General features: G+C 41.9%; 1 long non-coding RNA gene across 1 annotated transcript in view; it reads left to right on the forward strand.

Annotated features, from left to right (window-relative positions):
• The first annotated feature begins 13,975 nt into the window (after nt 1-13,975).
• Nucleotides 13,976-19,134, forward strand: part of LOC115895638 — a 45,585-nt gene continuing 40,426 nt past the window's right edge. Inside the window, exon 1 of the long non-coding RNA XR_004055813.1 lies at nt 13,976-14,049. This is a non-coding gene — a long non-coding RNA (uncharacterized LOC115895638). The remainder of the gene's footprint in view (nt 14,050-19,134) is intronic.

The following is a 19,134-nucleotide window of genomic DNA, read 5'->3' on the forward strand; positions in this document are numbered from 1 at the left end:
GGGTGGAGAGCTCTGTAGATGTATATTGGGTCTGGTTGGTCCAGAGTTGAGTTCAAGCCTTGAAAATCCTTGTTCATTCTCTGCCTTGTTGATCTAATATTGACAGTTGGGTGTTAAAGTATCTCACTATAATTGTGCAGGAGTGCTGAGACTAGCTCCATTGGGGAGACCCTGACCCAACAGTGCTAGAGGAGTTAAAGACACATACACAGAAATACAGAGGTGTGAAGTGGAAAATCAGGGGTCTCACTGCCTTCAGAGCTGAGAGCTCTGAACAGAGATTTACCCACATATTTATTAACAGGAAACCAGTCATTAGCGTTGTTTCTATAGATATTAAATTAACTAAAAGTATCCCTTATAGGAAACGAAGGGATGGACCAAATTAAAGGAATCCGTTGGGCTAGTTAACTGCAGCAGGAACACGCCCTTAAGGCACAGATGACTCATGCTGTTGTTTTTGGCTTAAGAATGCCTTTAAGCAGTTTTCCAACATGGGAGGGCCAGGTTTTCCTTGCCCTCATTCCCATAAACCCACAACCTTCCAGCATGGGCATTAGAACCATTATGAACATGTTACAATGCTGCAGAGTCTTGGGGCCAGTTTATGGCCAGATTTTGGGGGGCTTGCTCCCAACATGGGAGTCTTAAGTCTCTTTGTAGGTCTCTCAGTATTTGCTTTATGAGTCTGGGTGCTCCTGTGCAGGCTAATCACCCAACTGTGTAGGGTGCAAATATATTTAGGATTGCTAGCTCTTGTTTCATTGATCCCTTTACCATTATGTAATGCCCTTAATTTTCTCTTTAGATCTTTGTTAATTTAAAATCTGTTTCATCAGAGATTAGCATTGCAACTCCTGCTTTTTTTTTCTTTTTTCTTTCCATTTGCTTGGTAAATATTCCTGCATCCCTTTATTTTGAACCTATGTGTGTTTTGCATGGAGATGGGTCTCCTGAATACAGTGCACTGATAGGTCTTGACTCTTTAATTTGTCATCTGTGTCTTTTAATTGGGTCATTTAGCCCATTGACATTTAAGGGTAATTTTGTTCTGTGTAAATTTGATTGTGTCATTCTGATGCTTACTGGTTGTTTTGCCCAGTAGTTGATGCCGTTGCTTCATAGTGTAGATGGTCTTTACAATTTGGTATGTTTTTTGTAGTGGTTGGTACCAGTTGTTCCTTTCCATGTTTAGTGCTTCCTTCAGGAGCTCTTGTAAGGGAGACCTGGTGGTGGCAAAATCTCTAAACATTTGCCTGTTTGTAAAGGATTTTATTTCTTTTTCATTTATGAAGCTTAGTTTGGCTGGGTATGAAATTCTGAGTTGAAAGTTCTTTTGTTTAAGAAATTGAATATTGGCCCCCACTCTCCTCTGGCTCATAGGGTTTCTCCAGACAGTACTGTTAGCCTGATGGGCTTCCCTTTGTGAGTAACTCGACCTTTCTCTCTGACTGCCCTTAACATGTTTACCTTCATTTCGACCGTGGTGAATCTGGTGATTATGTGTCTTGGGGTTGTTCTTCTCGAGAAGTATCTTTGTGGTGTTCTCTGTATATCTTGAATTTGATTGTTGGCCTGTCTTGCTAGGTTGGGGAAGTTCTCCTGGATAATATACTGAGGAGTGTTTTCCAACTTGATTACAGTCTCCTTGTCACTTTCAGATACATCAATCAAACATAGAGTTGGTCTTTTCACATACTCCCATATTTTTTGGAGGCTTGGTTCACTTCTTCTTATTCTTTTTTCTCTAATCTTGTCCTCTTGCTTTATTTCATTAAGTTAATCTTCCAATTCTGTTATCATTTCTCCTGCTTGATTGACTTGGCTATGGATATTTGTGTATGCTTCATGAAGTTCTCATGCTATGTTTTTCAGCTCCATCAGGTCATTTATGTCCTTCTTTAAATTATTTATTCTAGTTAGCAATTTGTCTAATCTTTTTCAACGTTCTTAGCTTCCTTGCATTGGGTTAGAACATGCAAGGTTCTAACAAGCTCAGAGGAGTTTGTTATTACCCACCTTCTGAAGCCCACTCCTGTCAATTCATCAAATTTATTCTCCATCCAGTTTTGTTCCCTTGCTGGTGAGGATTTGAGATCCTTTTTAGGAGAAGAGGCATTCTGGTTTTTGAAATTTTCAGCCTTTTGGGACTGGTTTCTACCACTCTTTGTGGATTTATTTACCTTTGCTCTTTGATGTTGGTGACCTTTGGATGGGTTCTTTAAGTGGATGTGTTACTGTTTTTTTAGTTTTCCTTCTAACATTCAGGCCCTTCTGCTGCAGATGTGCTGGAGTGTGCTGGAGGTCTCCTCTACACCCTGTATGACTGGGAATCATCTGCGGAGGCTGCAGAACGGCAAAGATTGCTGCCTGTTCCTTCCTCTGGAATATTTGTCACAGAGAGGCACCTGCCAGATGCCAGCCAGAGCTGCCCTGTATGAGGTGTCTGTTGGCACCTACTGAAAGGTTTCTCCCAGTCATGATACAAGGGAGTCAGGGATCTGCTTGAGGAGGCAGTCGGAGCCTTAACATAGCTCAAATGCTGTGCTGGGTGATCTGCTACTCTCTTTGGAGCCATGAACCAGGGACAGTTAAATCTGCTGAAGCTGCACCCACAGCCACCTCTTCCCCCAGGTGCTCTGTACCAGGGAGATGGGGTTTTCATCTATACATCCCTAACTAGGGCTGCTACCTTTTTTTCAGAGATGCCCTTCCCAGAGAGGGGAAGCCTGGCAGTCTGGCCACAGTGGCCTTGCTGAGCTGCGGTGGGCTCCATCCAGTTAGCTGGTGGCTTTCTTTATACTGTGAGAGTAAAAGTGCCTACTCAAGCCTCAGCAATGGTAGACATCCCTGAATTTCTCCTATTTAAACCCAGCATTTCCTCCAATCTGTTATCACACAGGAATATACACATTGACACCAACTGAGTTATTGCTATTAATACAATGAACACAGCATCGACAGAGTAGACTTTCCATTATCATTAAATAAGCCAGAAGCCATTCATTACACCTCTCTGTGCTTAAATTTTTCATCTGGGACTCTCACAACTTAAGGCAGAGAGAAAGTCTTTCATGGAAATCAACATAAACATTTACTACCCATAAGAATGAAGAGAAATTTGCTGTTTGTTAGAAAATTGGGCTTATGTCAAACTGTCTAACTAAATGATACTCATTTTTAACTTATTCCAAATTACTAATTCTGCCTCATATTCCCCATAAGGAGCATTGTTTGCAGGGAGAACTGTGAGAACTGCAAGAGCCGGCACAAGCCCTGAACTGTGCAAGTAGAGATGATTTAAGAGTTCAGCTGCTTGCAGATGCACCCAGATTCAGCCTTCTGCAGACTTCTCTAGTGATGCTGGAAGGGGTCCTTGTGGAGAGGAGAAGTGAGTTCCCGAGATCGTCCTCGGGGACGCAGCTCCTATGGCTTCCGCTTGCTGAGGAAGCTGGGTCTTTTGACGGCTGCAAGTCTCCCAGTTCTCACAACTGAATGGTTGAACTTGGTCAGTCGCAGATGAATGAACAGCCTTTCCCAAGAGAAACCTCACAGTGGCTTCGGGACTATTAAGCTGTGAAGATTCATGCTTTTGTGTTTGGGAGTGTGTGTTCAGCAACTTTTCCTCGGGGAAGTGGGGGGCAGGCATTCGAAGTTGGCTTTTTACATGCGACTGTATGCACATTTTCCCTTTTTGTATAAGGAAATAATGCCTGCACTAAGGATAACCCTCCCCTCCTCCTAAATCCTTCCACAAAAAGATACTTATTAAGGCCAGCATTCTGAAGAACTAAATGCTTCTTTAGCTTTACTTTATTTGCTTCACTGAGCACAGTGTACCGACTCTGGGGAATTCACATTACGGCCGGCAAGCAGCCCTTCTGTATTCTCTAGGGGCTCTTTGGGCACAGAAATAATCCCTTCCTAGAATGTTTTGAAAAAGCAACTGAGCTATGCAGGCTAATCAACTGTAAATCTTAGCCCTCTTGGATGAAGCAGCACCGAAAAGTCCCCTGATGACCGGGAAGCCCTGTTGCAGAGGCCCTTCAAAAATAGCAGTTCCAAGACCCAAGGCAAATTTGCCGCAAGTGCAATTGTCTGCTGTGTTTTCACGTTCCTGAATGTTGCACTATTCCCCACATGTGTCCTGTGCATCCTCTGCCTGTCTCCCTATTTTGTTTTGAGGCAGAAAGGCAATAACCTTCCTTGGAACTTTTGTTTTCTGGTTGGTAATAGCCATAGTATAAACAGGCCATATTATAAGCTCAGATAGAATAAATACATGGGGAGGGTTTTCTATATTTCTTCTAAGTCATTTTCTGTGCAGTCCTAGCATAGTATTTGTCAGGAAAAAGTAGCATAGCTCAGAAGGGTGACATCTCCCAGCCTTTGTGTGCACTGTTGTGAAACCCCCAGTGTTATAACATTAGCTATCACTCTGCTGACAGGTTACCTCCTGATCCGGACAACGACAACACTAGTTTGTCTGCATTCTGCTTGGACTTGCAGGATAATGACAGTCATGCATTCACAGCAGCAGCATAAATCAAGCCTTAAGATGATTTAAAGAATAAAATTGAAGCCTCTCTTTCACAATCACCATAATCTAAAGGAAATGGGGGCAATGGCGTTGCTCTCTGATATTTGGAGGCAGAGAAATAATTATATTTTTGGCCAAGGAAATACCTCTTCTTTTGTTGCCTGGTTTCTGTAACACATGTAGAATGTTGCAGTTTTCCTGTCCTAACCTCTAGATTCAACTTTTTACTGCCCATTTCTGATTTCAGATCCTATCTAAATCCTTGACATTGATGTGTCCTGATTTAATTGGATGTCTTCTACCATTTGAGTGAGAAGCACAATAGAGTTTGGTCTTTGGGCACCAGTGTTGAAGGCTGAAGCGATTCACTAGCTCTGTCACCTGGGCCAAGTTACTGATTAATGCTCCCCAAACGTGTATTTCTCTCAGGAATTATTAATATTAGTTGAAAGATTAACATATCTCAGGCATCCAAGCTAAAAATCTCAAAATTCTCCTTCATCGCTCCTCGTCCTTTACCTTTCTGTCTACATGTCTGCAAAGTGCTTCTGATAAATCTCTCAGACTGTTTGGCTATCCCCTCTGATATCACTGAAGCATATACTATCCCTAAAATGTGGTAATCCCATAGCCCCAGTTTTTCTCCCCACTTTTGCTCTTGATAGCTCCCAAGGTCTTAGAGGCTCTGCATCTCAAACTTTAGCATACTCAAAGATCTCCTGGTGGGCTTTTTCAAATGCAGATTCCCTGGCCCCAGCTCCATAGATTCTGATGTGGTGTGTCTGGGCTGGAGACTGAGAGTCTGCATTTCTAAGAAGATACCAGTAGATAGGGGTCCATGATAGCCCTAACCTACGGGATCACATAATTTTTGGCACATTTTCCACCATCCTTCATATTGAGTCTCCATCTAACTTTCCAGATGACTCTGCTCTTTTGTTTGTGTGTATTTTCTCAGGGTTCATTTTGTCATTCTCATTAGACAATTTTCCCAGAATCCTCAGCATGCCATATTCCTCCATACCTCTTTGCTTTTGCTTGTAGTAATTTGGAGAGGTAATACAGCATGGAAATGAAGAGAAAGTGGCAAGCCTGTGACTACTAAAATAGTTCAGAAAATAATTAACACATTGTGGCCTCTCTCCTTAGGGGCTGTGTGACCTTGGGCAAGTGAATTTGTTTTCTATGCCTCGATTTTTATATCTGAAGAAAAAATGGAGCAGATTATAATAGGGGCTACCATGCAGATTCTTGTGGTGAGTAGATGACTTAAGGCATCCCACAGGTCTTGAACAGCCATACAGCATGTGTTAAGTCTTTTTGTTGTCTTCTTTACACTTGTTCCTTTACCTGTTACTTTACACCCATATATGTATTTTTTTAAATTTTTTAAATTTTTTGCTGTGAAATTCTCCTTTTCTGACAAAGGCCAGATCTTTTTTTTTTTCTCTCTGCAGATTTCTCTGCTGTTTACCTTTCTTTAGTCCCAGGACCAATTGATGAATCCTTCCTGCCTGTTAGCAAGATGCCATATTGATGCTTGCATTCATTGTCTTGTAGTTTTTGCCTTATGCATATTTTGCAGGTAGAGCCTGAAATTCTGGATTCTTGGAAATTCATTACCGCGATTCTGCCTTCTTAGTTCACTTTTCTTTCTCCTTTTTTTTTTTTTTTTTTTTTTTTTATTTGAGACAGAGTATTGCTCTGCCACCCAGGCTGGAGTGCAGTGGCACAAGCTCGGCTCACTGCAGGCTCCTGGGTTCCCACCATTCTCCTGCCTCAGCCTTCCGAGTAGCTGGGACTACAGGCGCCCACTAACACACCCAGCTAATTTTTTGTATTTTTAGTAGAGATAGGGTTTCAACGTGTTCGCCAGGATGGTCTCGGTCTCCTGACCTTGTGATCCACTAACCTTGGCCTCCCAAAGTGCTGAGATTTCAGGTGTGAGCCACTGCGCTTGGCTGCATTTGTTAAGTTTTAAATAGATGCCATCCATGTGCCTGACCTCATGCTTGTGAACAGTTCATTTTGCTGATGGAGTGCTGTGTGGGGAGTGAATTGGACATAAATTCAGTCATCTAAAGCAGAAATCTTAAGTTCTATGTTCTCAGAAGTGTACTTCCCTATCAATGTGATTCTGTCACTTCCTTATATTAGGAGTGATTTGACATTTTTATTACTTCTGGATTTTTCCCCAAATATGCTGGTAGTAACTTTGGCTTGATCTTAGGTCATTATCTTAATATCTTACATTTGGTTAGGATTTACAGTTTGCAAAGAATTATCACATAAATGAATATCCTTTGCTTTTAAAGCATCTTTCTGAGATGGGAATGGAAAATATTAACTCTTCTTGATTATTATGCAAAATGCTGGATAGAGTGACCCTCTCAAAGTCCTGCAGCTAATAAGATGTGGGGGACCATAGAATGGGCCTTAATGTCCTTGGGGACTTTGAAAGAAGAGTCTTAGGTAAAAATCCTAGAAGACAGGAGGCAGACTGCATATTACTTGAGGAAAGTGTGAAAAGGGAGAAATTTTATTCTGGGTATGGTTTTCCTTTCTTTTGCTAGTGTGCCCATGAGGAAGAGAAAAAAGACGGAAGTCAGGTTTTGAGAGGCTGGGCAGTCTTTCAGACAACTGATGTAGCTATATTCTCTTGAAAGCACATAAATATTCATTTTCACATTTTACTGGTTTGTATTGATACTAATTTTCTTTGTCCTATATAAAATTGCTAGGTGGTTACACTAGTATAGTGATGGAAAAACTTTCCCTTTACCCTCATAGGGTTCTGTTAGGGCCGATAAATTTAATTCACAAAAGACATATTAGTAGGGAATAAAAGGTAAAAAAAAATCTTATTAGACGACAATATTTTCACATGTACAGGGACTTCACAGAAAAGAAATAAAAAAAAAAAAAAAAGAAGTGGTTAGACCTAGAAGTTTATGTACCATTTTAATGAAGGACAATACATTGTGGAGAAGAGAATAGACAAAGAATAGGGGGTTTTGGTCTCCGGGGAGTAAATTGTGGGAAAGTGACCTAGAAATATATGGCAGATCAGGCTTGTTTACTAAGGCTTGTTATGCAGATGAGTTATTTTTCTCTTCCTGGTGTGGGAGAAGGGAACGTTTTTACAAATGGAAACTTTTATTACATTTACAAAGGGAAACTGTTACCTGCTTTTAGGCAGAAATGGGCAAGGCAGAGAGAGTTCTTCCTGCATCGACTACCTCTCAGGTGCTCTCAGCTCAAAATAATCCTTATGCCAAGGTAGCATATTTTGGGATGGCATATTCTGATACTTATCACTAGGAAATCTGGACCATACAAAACCTGATCACATGAGAGTTGATTAGTATTCAGTGCCAGAGTGAGAGTATGACGGGAAGGAGGAGATTACTGGACATGAGCTGAGGGCAGTGTTCTCAGTGTGGAAGGTGAAATGAGCAGGTGCCTCTATGTCACTTAAGTTGTATAAAATAGGAGAAATAAGCACAGTTGACTAGATTGATTTATGTCTTCCTGGGATATCATCTAATCGACAACTCTAAAACGTTTCCTCACCAACAAAAACATCCTGGTTCAAAATTTTTATTATAGTTGTCTATTTGGAAATTTAATTTAAAGAAATATCATTGAAGTATGTTGAAGAAAGTATTTTATGACCACTACTTTTTATTAAACAGCTTTTCTTTATTATAAAAGTAACATTTTTATTTTTTATTGTGGTAAACACACACACACACACACACACAACATAAAGAGATACGATCACATCATTGCACTCCAGCCTGGGTGAGAGTGAGGTCTTGTCTCTAAAAATAATTAAATAAATAATTTAAAAATTAAAAATTTACCACGAGAGCCAATTTTGAATATACAGTTAAGTAGCGTTTAGTATATTCCCATTATTGTGCAATAGATCTCCAGAACTTTTTCATCTTACCAAACTAAAACACTATACTCATGAAATAACAAATTCTCATTTCCTCTTGTCATCTCTTTGCAACCTCTAGTCGACTTTCTGCTTTTATGAATTTGACTATAGAAATAACCTTTTTGAAGGATAAGATTTTTTTTTTTTGGCAAAAATACATAACGGTGGATATTTATAAGCATAGATAATTTAAAAATGTGAGGCCAGCATTTTGGGAGGCCATGGTGGGTGGATCACCTGAGGTCAGGAGTTCAAGAGCAGCCTAACCAACACAGTGAAACCCCGTCTCTACGAAAAATACAAAAATTAGCTGGGTATGGTGGCAGAAGAATTGCTTGAACCCAGGAGGCAGAGGTTAAGTGAGTCAAGATTGTGCCTTTGTACTCCAGCCTGGGCGACAGAGCAAGACTCCACCTCAAAAAAAAAAAAAAAAAAAAAAAAGTGTGAAACGTTTAACTGTATGTCTCCAGAAACCTAAGAATCTCAGTACACCTACTTATAGGGACTCCTGTAAAGAAAATCAATATAATTTTTCTTACGCTCACCTTTATAGTAGATGTAATATTGTTTTGTTTCTTAAAGTAGCAATTTAGAAACCAAATAAATATCTGGAACTATTTACTTTGTTTACTATTATTATTCCTATCATTAAGCTTTTGCTAAGTTATGCTATGGTAACAAACAGTTCCCAAACTTCACTTTATTTTACTTTTTCTCATATGCATATAAGGTATAATTTATGCTAATTTTTATGGTCAGGGAAGAAAAATGGCAGAACTTTGGGAAAACTCTTAAAAATTCTGCTGAAATGTGACACTTGCCGCTTCTCATATTCCATTGGTCAAGCAAGTCACAGAGCCAAGAGTGACATCAATAAGACACAGAAGTATATATAGTAATGGTCATAGATACAGTATCCTCTTCCAGGTAAGGCAGAAAATATTTGGGATTCACACATGCACTTTACCTTACTAGGCAAATCACTTGTAATGGTGAAATACTATTTTTAACCATGAGCATTTTCATAGGTCTGCAGATAATGGCAGCAATAGGAAATGCTTCAATTCATTTATGTACTGAGAATCTGAAATGAAAATCAACACACAGGAAGAATGACTTTTGCATCCTATCTAAGCCATCACTTATTTAAGATGTTGAAAACAATATTCTCTTGCACTAATGTGAGCATGGTACTCCCTAATTTAGGACTGGTAAGTGCAACCTAACTGGATAAAATGGTGTCCATTCATTGTGTGAAAATTCACATAATGTTTTTTTTTAATTTAATTTAATTTTTTTTTTTTGAGACAGAGTCTCGCTCTGTCTCCCGGGCTGGAGTGCAGTGGCCGGATCTCAGCTCACTGCAAGCTCCGCCTCCCGGGTTTACGCCATTGTCCTGCCTCAGCCTCCCGAGTAGCTGGGACTACAGGCGCCCGCCACCTCGCCCGGCTAGTTTTTTGTACTTTTTAGTAGAGACGGGGGTTTCACCATGTTAGCCAGGATGGTCTCGATCTCCTGACCTCGTGATCCGCCCGTCTCGGTCTCCCAGAATGCTGGGATTACAGGCTTGAGCCACCGCGCCCGGCCCACATAGTGTTTATTTACGTATATTATATGCATCACAATCTGCTGGAAATTTTTTTTCTGCACTTAAACTTTTGAATTACTTTACATATTACTCTGCTTAATGTCTTGGCTTTATTAATTGGTTCAGCCAATCAACTCTCTGACTTTGTCTGTATCTCCTCCCTTACTTTCCAGTTGTTTTCTCAGTTAAGGAATTTTATAGAGGTTTATATGTGTGAGATTCATGCTTTAGATTAGTAATTTAAAAATGTGCCCCAAAATATTTGTCATTTTTAACTGTTTTTGCTATTATAGATCACAAATTACTGGTGCCAGGCCACACAACAGAATATGATGCACTTTTGTGCTCAGACCTGCATTTGAGGGGCCACTGGCCTAGACCAAATTTCTTCAAACCTTAAAGTGCTGGAGATCTTGTTCAAATGCAGATTCAAATTCAGCCATCTGTGTGAGTCTGAAGGCTTTGCATTTCCAACAAGGTCCCAGGTGATCTGAGGCTGTAGAGTCCACGAACAACATTTTGAGTAGCAAGAGTCTAACTGACAGAATTGTGAATACTGAAGCTCATGGGTGTGGCACCTTATCTACAACTATGTTACTAATTAGAGGTGAAGGTCCTCCTGACACATGGCTGAGTGAACCTTCCATCCTACTGTGTGTAGCCACTGTTGTTTATTTAGTTTTGTTCCTAATGGAAATTATTCTGTGCCTCAAGCCAGGAGTTTATTTGACTTCACCACAAGCTAAAATTCCTTGAGATAAGCTGGGTTACAGGATCTTAAAATTAAAGGACACAATGTTTCCAGCACAGAAGTTTATTTATGTTGGTGGGGATAAGTCTCTGGATTGGTAGCAGTTTGTTCATCTATCAGAAAAGTCCCTTGGACATGGCCCCAAGAGAAATGGAATGTTTTAAACTATAGCAGGTGGGCACAGGAGCAGAGAGGGAGTGTCTTTAAGCACAATAGCTACAGCAATGGAATGCTGGCTCTTCTCTGATTTCCTCTCCTTACTAATTCTATAGTCAAGCAAAAGCAGAGGTGCATGCCAACCAAAGAGGGGCATATTTTCAGAACTGCTTTTCTCTCCTGGCCGCTCCTGTCTTGAGGAAAAGGACCATGTGAAGTATGTGTGTGTGTATGTGCCCAAGCATGTGCCTTGTGGCTGGGAGCGCCATGTAAACATGCAGTTCTTCTTCCCCTTCTCCTCCTTCTCCTGCTCTTCCTTCTTCTTCTTCCTCTTTTCCTCCTCATCCCTCCTCCTCCTCCCTCCTCCTCCCTCCTCCTCTTTCCTCCTTCTTCCTCCTCCTCCCTCCCCCTCCTCCCTCCTCCCTCCTCCCTCCTCCTTCTTCCTCCTCCTCCCTCCTCCCCCCTCCTCCCTCCTCCTCCCTCCCCCTTCTCCCTCCTCCCTCCTCCTTCTTCCTCCTCCTCCCTCCTCCTTCCTCCTCCTCCCTCCTCCCCCTCCTCCCTCCTCCTCCTTCCCCCTCCTCCCTCCTCCTTCCTCCTCCTCCCTCCTCCTTCTCCTCCTCCTCCTCTTTCCCCTCCTCCTCCTCCCTCCTCCCTCCTCCTCCCTCCTCCTCTTTCCTCCTTCTTCCTCCTCCTCCCTCCCCCTCCTCCCTCCTCCCTCCTCCTTCCTCCTCCTCCCTCCTCCCCCCCTCCTCCCTCCTCCTCCCTCCCCTTCTCCCTCCTCCCTCCTCCTTCCTCCTCCTCCCTCCTCCCCCTCCTCCCTCCTCCTCCTTCCTCCTCCTCCCTCCTCCTTCTTCCCCCCCTCCTCCTTCCTCCTCCTCCCTCCTACTTCTCCTCCCTCCTCCTCTTTCCCCCTCCTCCCTCCTCCTTCCTCCTCCTTCCACCTCCTCCCTCCCCCTCCTCCCCCCTCCTTCCTCCACCTTCCTCCTCCTCCCTCCTCCTCCTTCCCCCTCCTCCCTCCTCCTTCTTCCTCCTCCTCCCTCCTCCTTCCCCTCCTCCCTCCTTCCCCCTCCTCCCTCCTTCCCCCTCCTCCCTCCTTCCCCCTCCTCCCCCCCCCTCCTCCTCCCTCCTCCTCCCTCCTCCTCCCTCCTCCTTCCCCCTCTTCCCTCCTCCTTCCTCCTCCTCCTTCTTCCTCCTCCTCCCTCCTCCTTCTTCCCCCCTCATCATCCCTCCTCCTCCTTCCTCCTCCCCCTCCTTCTTCCCCCTCATCCTCCCTCTCCCTCCTTCATCCTTCCTCCTTCTCCTTCCTCCTCCCTCCTCCTCCTTCCCACTCCTCCTCCCTCCTCCTCTTCCCTCCTCCTTCTTCCCCCCTCCTCCACCTCCTCCTCTTCCATCGTCCTTGTCCCTCCTCCTCCCTCCTCCTCCCTCCTCCTCCTTCCTCCTCCTCCCTCCTGATCCTTACACCTCCTCCTTCCTCATCCTCCCTCCTTCTCCTTCCTCCTCCTCCCTCCTCCTCCCTCCTTCTCCTCCTTCTCTCTCCTCCTCCTCCCTCCTCCTCCTCCTCCTCTTCTTCTTCTTTTTCCTTTCTGCTTCTGCTTCTTCTGCTTCTGCTTCTTCTGCTTCTGCTTCCTCCTCCTCCTCTTCCTCCTCCCCCTCTTCCTTCTCCTCCTCTTCCTCCTCTTATTCTTTTTTCTTCTTTCCTCTCCTTCTTTCTCTCCTCCTCCTCCTCTTCTTCCTCTTCTTATTCTTCTCTTTTTTCTTCTTCTTTCCTCTCCTCCTCCTTCTTCTTCCTTCTCCTTTCTCCTCCTCCTCCTCCTCTTCTTCTTCCTCCTCCTCCTCTTCCTCCTCCTCCTCCTCCTTCTTCTTCTTCTTCTTATTCCTCCCCCTCCCCATCCCCCTCTTCTTCTTCCTCCTCCTCCTTCCCCCTCCTCCCTCCTCCTTCCTCCTCCTCCTCCTCCTCCTCCTCCTCCTCCTCCTCCTCCCCTCCTCCTCCTCCTCCTCCTCCTCCTCCTCCTCCTCCTCCTCCTCCTCCTCCTCCTCTTCTTCTTCTTCTTCTTCTTCTTCTTCCTTCTTCTTCCTCTTCCTTCTTCCTTCTTCCTTCTTCTCCTTCTCCTTCTCCTTCTCCTTCCTCTTCCTTCTTCTTCTTTCTTCTCTCTCCTTCTCCCCGCCCCCCCCCTTCTCCTCCTCCTCATTCCTTTCTTCTTCTTCTTCTTCCATTAAAAAGGTACCGTTCCAGGCCGGGCGCAGTGGCTCAAGCCTGTAATTCCAGCACTTTAGGTGGCCGAGGCGGGCGGATCACGAGGTCAGGAGATCGAGACCATCCTGGCTAACACGGTGAAACCCCGTCTCTACTAAAAAATACAAAAAACGAGCCGGGCGAGGTGGCGGGCCCCTGTAGTCCCAGCTACTGGGGAGGCTGAGGCAGGAGAATGGCGTAAACCCGGGGGGCGGAGCTTGCAGTGAGCTGAGATCCGGCCACTGCACTCCAGCCTGGGCGCCAGAGCGAGATTCCGTCTCAAAAAAATAAAGTTACCATTCCAATCTTTTAAGTGTGTGGTTCTGTGGAATGAGGCACATTCACATTGTTGTGCAACCATCGTCACCATCTCTAGAATATTTTCATCTTCCCAGACTAAAACTTGCCTGATTGAACATTGATTTCCCCCCATTCCCGCAACCATCATTGTAATTTCTGTCTCTATGAACTCAAGTACTCCGAGAACCTCAAACAAATGGAATCCCAGGATATTTATCCTTTTATGTCTGCCTTATTTCTCTTAGCATGCTTTACCTCTTTTAAAGCCAAGCTTTAATTTAATAACCTTTATTATTATTTTTACTCTGTTGAACTGAAGGTTGGTGGGATGGTATCATCCTCAGTCCCTTGGTCTCTTGGGTTGAATAACTGCATATATTAATCCATTATTTTAGAACTATTTATGCATTGTAAAAGCCCCTTGAACCTAACAGATGCCTAACACGTGTCTCTCTCCCCAGATTGTTTGGTGCCTCCATGGCAAAAGAGGCTGTTGAGAATACAACTATTCAGGCTCCCATGAACTCCTTAAAAGGTAAAGCAAGATTTTAGTCTTTTCTGTGCCTTTGGACACCAACATTGGTCATGCTCAGTAAAGGGAATTGAAGTTTAGAGAATGTGAAATGGGCGTCATATACAGGTTGGTCTAGGGATCCTTTTGAGTTCTCCCAATAACCCAAGAAACTACCTGTAATTTTCCATCTAAATCACTGGGATTTAGATGGAATAATGGACAAGTTTGACAAAATTTGTTGGTTGGGGGCTACATTACAGGACTTTTTGCTTTAAAAGCTCATGTTCTTTCTTCATACTTTAAATTTCTATTCTTTTTTTTTTTTTTTTTTTTTTTTTTTTTTTTTTTTATTGAGACGGAGTCTCGCTCTGTCGCCCAGGCTGGAGTGCAGTGGCCAGATCTCAGCTCACTGCAAGCTCTGCCTCCCGGGTTCATGCCATTCTCCTGCCTCAGCCTCCCAAGTAGCTGGGACTACAGGCGCCGCCACCTCGCCCGGCTAGTTTTTTGTATTTTTAGTAGAGATGGGGTTTCACCGTGTTAGCCAGGATGGTCTCGATCTCCTGACCTCGTGATCCGCCCATCTCGGCCTCCCAAAGTGCTGAGATTACAGGCTTGAGCCACCGCGCCCGGCCAAATTTCTATTCTTGACATCCGAAACTGAGTAGATTCTCCCTCCAAGTATTTGGAAAGGAAATACAAAATTTAATTTTTTCACCATACGAAATATTGTTTCTTTCAGACAATATACCTACACGTAGAACCAGAAACAAAGACATTATAGTCTTTAGGCACTTGGGGTTCAATCTCCTTTGCAATTCTCAGAAGGATCATTTGTTTTACACAATATTCCCTTTGAATTTGGACTCACTTTGGGACTTTAAGTAACCTACAGGATTCCCTAACTGAACACAATTGTCCCATTATGACAGGGAATTGTTTTTACTCCTCAAATCAAAATGATAGTAAACTTTTCAATGTGTAGGGTGAACCCTTGCAAACACTTTCTTTCAAGTTCCTTTGCCTTGGCTCAGTGTCTAACTAAGGAAATGAGAAACCATCAGCGCAGATGGGTAGAGAGCTTGCTGGTCAGGTCATCCCTGCTGCTTGCAAACAATCCAGACCTTGTCTGAGTAGGGTAAGCATGGCGAACCCAGTAGAAACAGCTTGGGATGGTCATGGCTGTTAATTTTTTTCTCTATTTCTGGACCGTACAACCCACAGCATCTATTTGTCTCATTATTCCCTTTCTGGGTGGCAGAAATGGATATAAAACCACTGTGGTGGTTTCACCTTCCTCCCTTTTATCATTACTTTTGTACCTTTTTATGCGTTGCTATGTTATGAACATTCTTACTGCTCTGAGTTGAAGCCAACACATACATAATTATGGAAATAAAATGAAAGCATGTATTGTTTAACTTACCTTTAGTTATTTCAGAGGGAAAAAAAATACATGTAACCTAAACATTCCAACGTATTTCTTAACTGTTGTATCTGTTTTGGAAAAACAGTATCAGTAAATTTTCTTTTTAAGTTTTTATTTCCTTAAGTTTTTGTGGGTACATAATAAGTGTATATATATTTATGGGGTACATGAGATGTTCTGATACAGGCATGCAATGTGAAATAAACACATCATGAAGAAGGGGCATTGAGCATTTATCTTTTGAATCTCACTAAATTTTAAAGCAATTCAGTGCAATAGGTAGATATCAGTCACATTTGGTATTCAATTCTAACTTTACTTAAATTAATACAATGAAAATTCTCCATATCTGTAGCCTAGTGCTTTTCAACCAGAGGTGATTTTGTCCCCAAGGAGATATTTGGCAATGTCTGGAGACATTTTTAGTATCACTACCAGGGAAGAGGTGCTAGTGCGTATCTACTTGGGGGCTCAGGGATGCAGCTCAACATGCTGCATAGTAGCATTACCATGCACAGAATAGCCGCCATCACAAGGAACAATCAGCACAATATGTCAACAGTGGTGAGAGTGTCACTGGTATCTAGTAAGGGCCCCAGGGATGCAGCTCAACACATAGCTGTTCTGTAGCATTACCATGCACAGAACAGCCACCATCACAAGCAACCATCAATCCAATATGTCAACAGTGGCGACAGTGAGAAACTGCACTTGTCACATTTCATGTGCTGAATGTCCTAGGTAGCTAGAAGCTGCAATTTTGGGCAGCACCAACTTAGAGCATTCCCCACTGTCACTGCTGACATTTGGTTCTATCAGGCAGCATGCTCTCAGGTGAGATGGAAAAGTTAAGGAGGACTGGGAGCACAAAAGTGATATTCCTATGAAAACACATTTCTTTGAATGAGACACCACAGATTCTAGAATTCTTTGCCATAGACAGCCTCTGTGTTTCTCAGGTTATGATTGTCACTGAAGTCATACTATTAGTAACAGTACTGAGCTGTTTGTGGAGTACTCCACGATCCACAAATGGTTTGTCATAAATTGTCTCATTTAATTTTTGCAAAACTGTAAACTATAGAAGCTATTTTGAAGGTGAGAAAAGTGGGGTGATTTATTTGTTTGTTGTAACAATGTGTAGCATGAACCCTTGCAATAAAAAAGAATATATTTTAAAAAGAAAATATATTTTAAAAAGAAAACTGGCTAGAACATGACCTGTTACATGGGTGAAGTCCAGGTCTTTATGTGACAGTATCTACCAATTCATAGATCATATTTTTATAGGGACATCTCATTAAAGAAAAGCAGAACTTCACTCCCTTCCCCTCACACTTAAACAGGACTTTTTGACAAATGATGTGTCCTTTTTTAACATGTATCAAGTCATTTTATTTTTCATATTTGGGAAGACCATTTCACTCAGATTAGCTTATGCAATTAAAGATAACATAATGCATGTGTCTTATTTTCCTTTAGCTTCTACTTTAAAAAGAATATTTGAGGATGTCTTTAGTTGCACATTAGTTATGTTATCTTGGCCAAATGAGGTAATTTGGAGAGAAATCAAAGTATATAATATGAAATGAGACATATAGGAAGCTAACACTAAAATTCAGTCATTTGCTGGTTGTACAAAGTAAAGGTAGCTAGCTGGCCATTTGCATTTCATAAAAGACAGTCTTAACAACATTTTGCTAATGTTGTTATGAAGAGAGAAATATGTGATGGACTGGATAAAAATAATGTTGTACATATACATCATGGAATACTGTGCAGCCGTAAAAAGGAACAAGATCATGTCATTTGCAGGGAGATGAATGGAGCTAGAAGTCATTCTCAGCAAACTTACTCTGGAACAGAAAACCAAACACCTTATGTTCTCATTCATAATTGGGAACTGAACACGGGGGGAATAGCACACACTAGGGCCTGTTGCGGGGTATGGTAGGGAGAGGGAGGGCATTGGGATAAACAACTAATGCATGTAGGGTTTAATACCTAGGTGATGGGTTGATGGGTGTAGCAAACCACGATGGTACATGTTTACCTGTGTAACCAACCAGCATATCTTGCACATGTGCCCTGAAACTTAAGAGTCGAAAAAAAGAATTAGGGCACCCAAAGAGAGACCCTTCAATAATTTCTACGCTGGATTGTTGAAATAGAAGCGTAAGTTTTGAAGACCATGAAATGGGCTTCCTATGTTTAAATATCTTAATGATTTCATTGCATAGATGGCTAAGACTAACCACTATTTTCGTCTCCACCTGCAACATAGCCACTGTTTTCATTATTTCCTGAAGCTTTATTATGCACCTGAGTGGACTATCTTTGCACACTACCATGGAGGAAATGATTTCTGGTGAAATAGTTTCCATGCCTTTCTTAGATAAAGGATTTGAGGAAATCTTTTTGAGATGATGCCTTTCTCTGCTGAGTGTTGCAGATGGAATATGATCAGTTTATGTAATACTATATGTTTTGGCCTAAAAATGATGCCTATGGACAGAGTTGCAGTGAACCAAGATTGCTCTACTGCACTGCAGGCTGGGAGACAGAATGAGACTCTATCTCAAAAAAAAAAAAATAATAATAATAATAATGCCTATGGAAATGTGGAATACATTATGTGACAAAATACTTAGGAGTCTCTTTGTCTTCCTAATGTTTGAAAGGATATTTGTGCTAATTGAGAGGTGCCAAATTTACAGCTTTGAGATTTTGCAAAATTCATTTCTTGTATAGGATATACAGGAGCCCAGACAAACTAGACTTTATTTCTGGACTTCCTTCACTGGCTCACATAATGCATTTTCAATCATATTTGAAAAAAATGACTCTTCCATCAATAGCAGGCTGTGGAAATGAGGATTTGTTGTTATAGTAGGTAAAGTAGATTTTATAGAAGGAAGACATGGCAGGAGGTATGGCAGACATGACTTGGTTAGTAAGTAAAATATACATTTATGTATTACAGTTTGCTTAAGAAAATCCATTTGGAGCTTCCCTGTGGTTCCTGGTGTCCCCTATGTTTTAGGAGTTAGTCAGGAAGTTACATGTGTCAATTACAAATTTCACATAAATGAGACGTGCATTTTATTATGAAGTCTTCAGTGCCATGCTTATCATTTTAACCTTCCAGTTTCCTAAGGCCTTAAAGCAAGCAGGTCCAACCCATATTATATATATTTTATATAGTATATGTAATATATATGTTTTATATATATGGAATATATATAATGTAGCATACTATATAGTATATATAGTATCCATATATGATGCCATATACGAGGCCATACACACACACACACACACACACACACACACACACACACACACAATATGCCACATTATTAAGTAAGTTATGTATAAATGTTGATTGATTTGACAAAAATCTGGGTTTTCTAAGCATGTAGAGATATCAAGATCCTAAGATATGAAAACACAGGTAACTCGTGGTGGATCTGGGTATTAGCTCAAGTGTTCTTCCCTACATAATCAATACTGGGACATCAGAAAGATGTTCATTTATTTTTGTTTTAAATGAACAGGAAATTATTTTTCAGAAATTTACTTTAGCATTGTGTTCCTCAGTAATAACCAGAAGAGAAATCTGAACCTTTCTACAGATATTATTTTATCTGACTTTTACATGCTTTGACCTGGTTCTCTTG

This window comes from Rhinopithecus roxellana, chromosome 22 (assembly GCF_007565055.1).
Source record: "Rhinopithecus roxellana isolate Shanxi Qingling chromosome 22, ASM756505v1, whole genome shotgun sequence".
NCBI classification, from domain to species: domain Eukaryota; kingdom Metazoa; phylum Chordata; class Mammalia; order Primates; family Cercopithecidae; genus Rhinopithecus; species Rhinopithecus roxellana.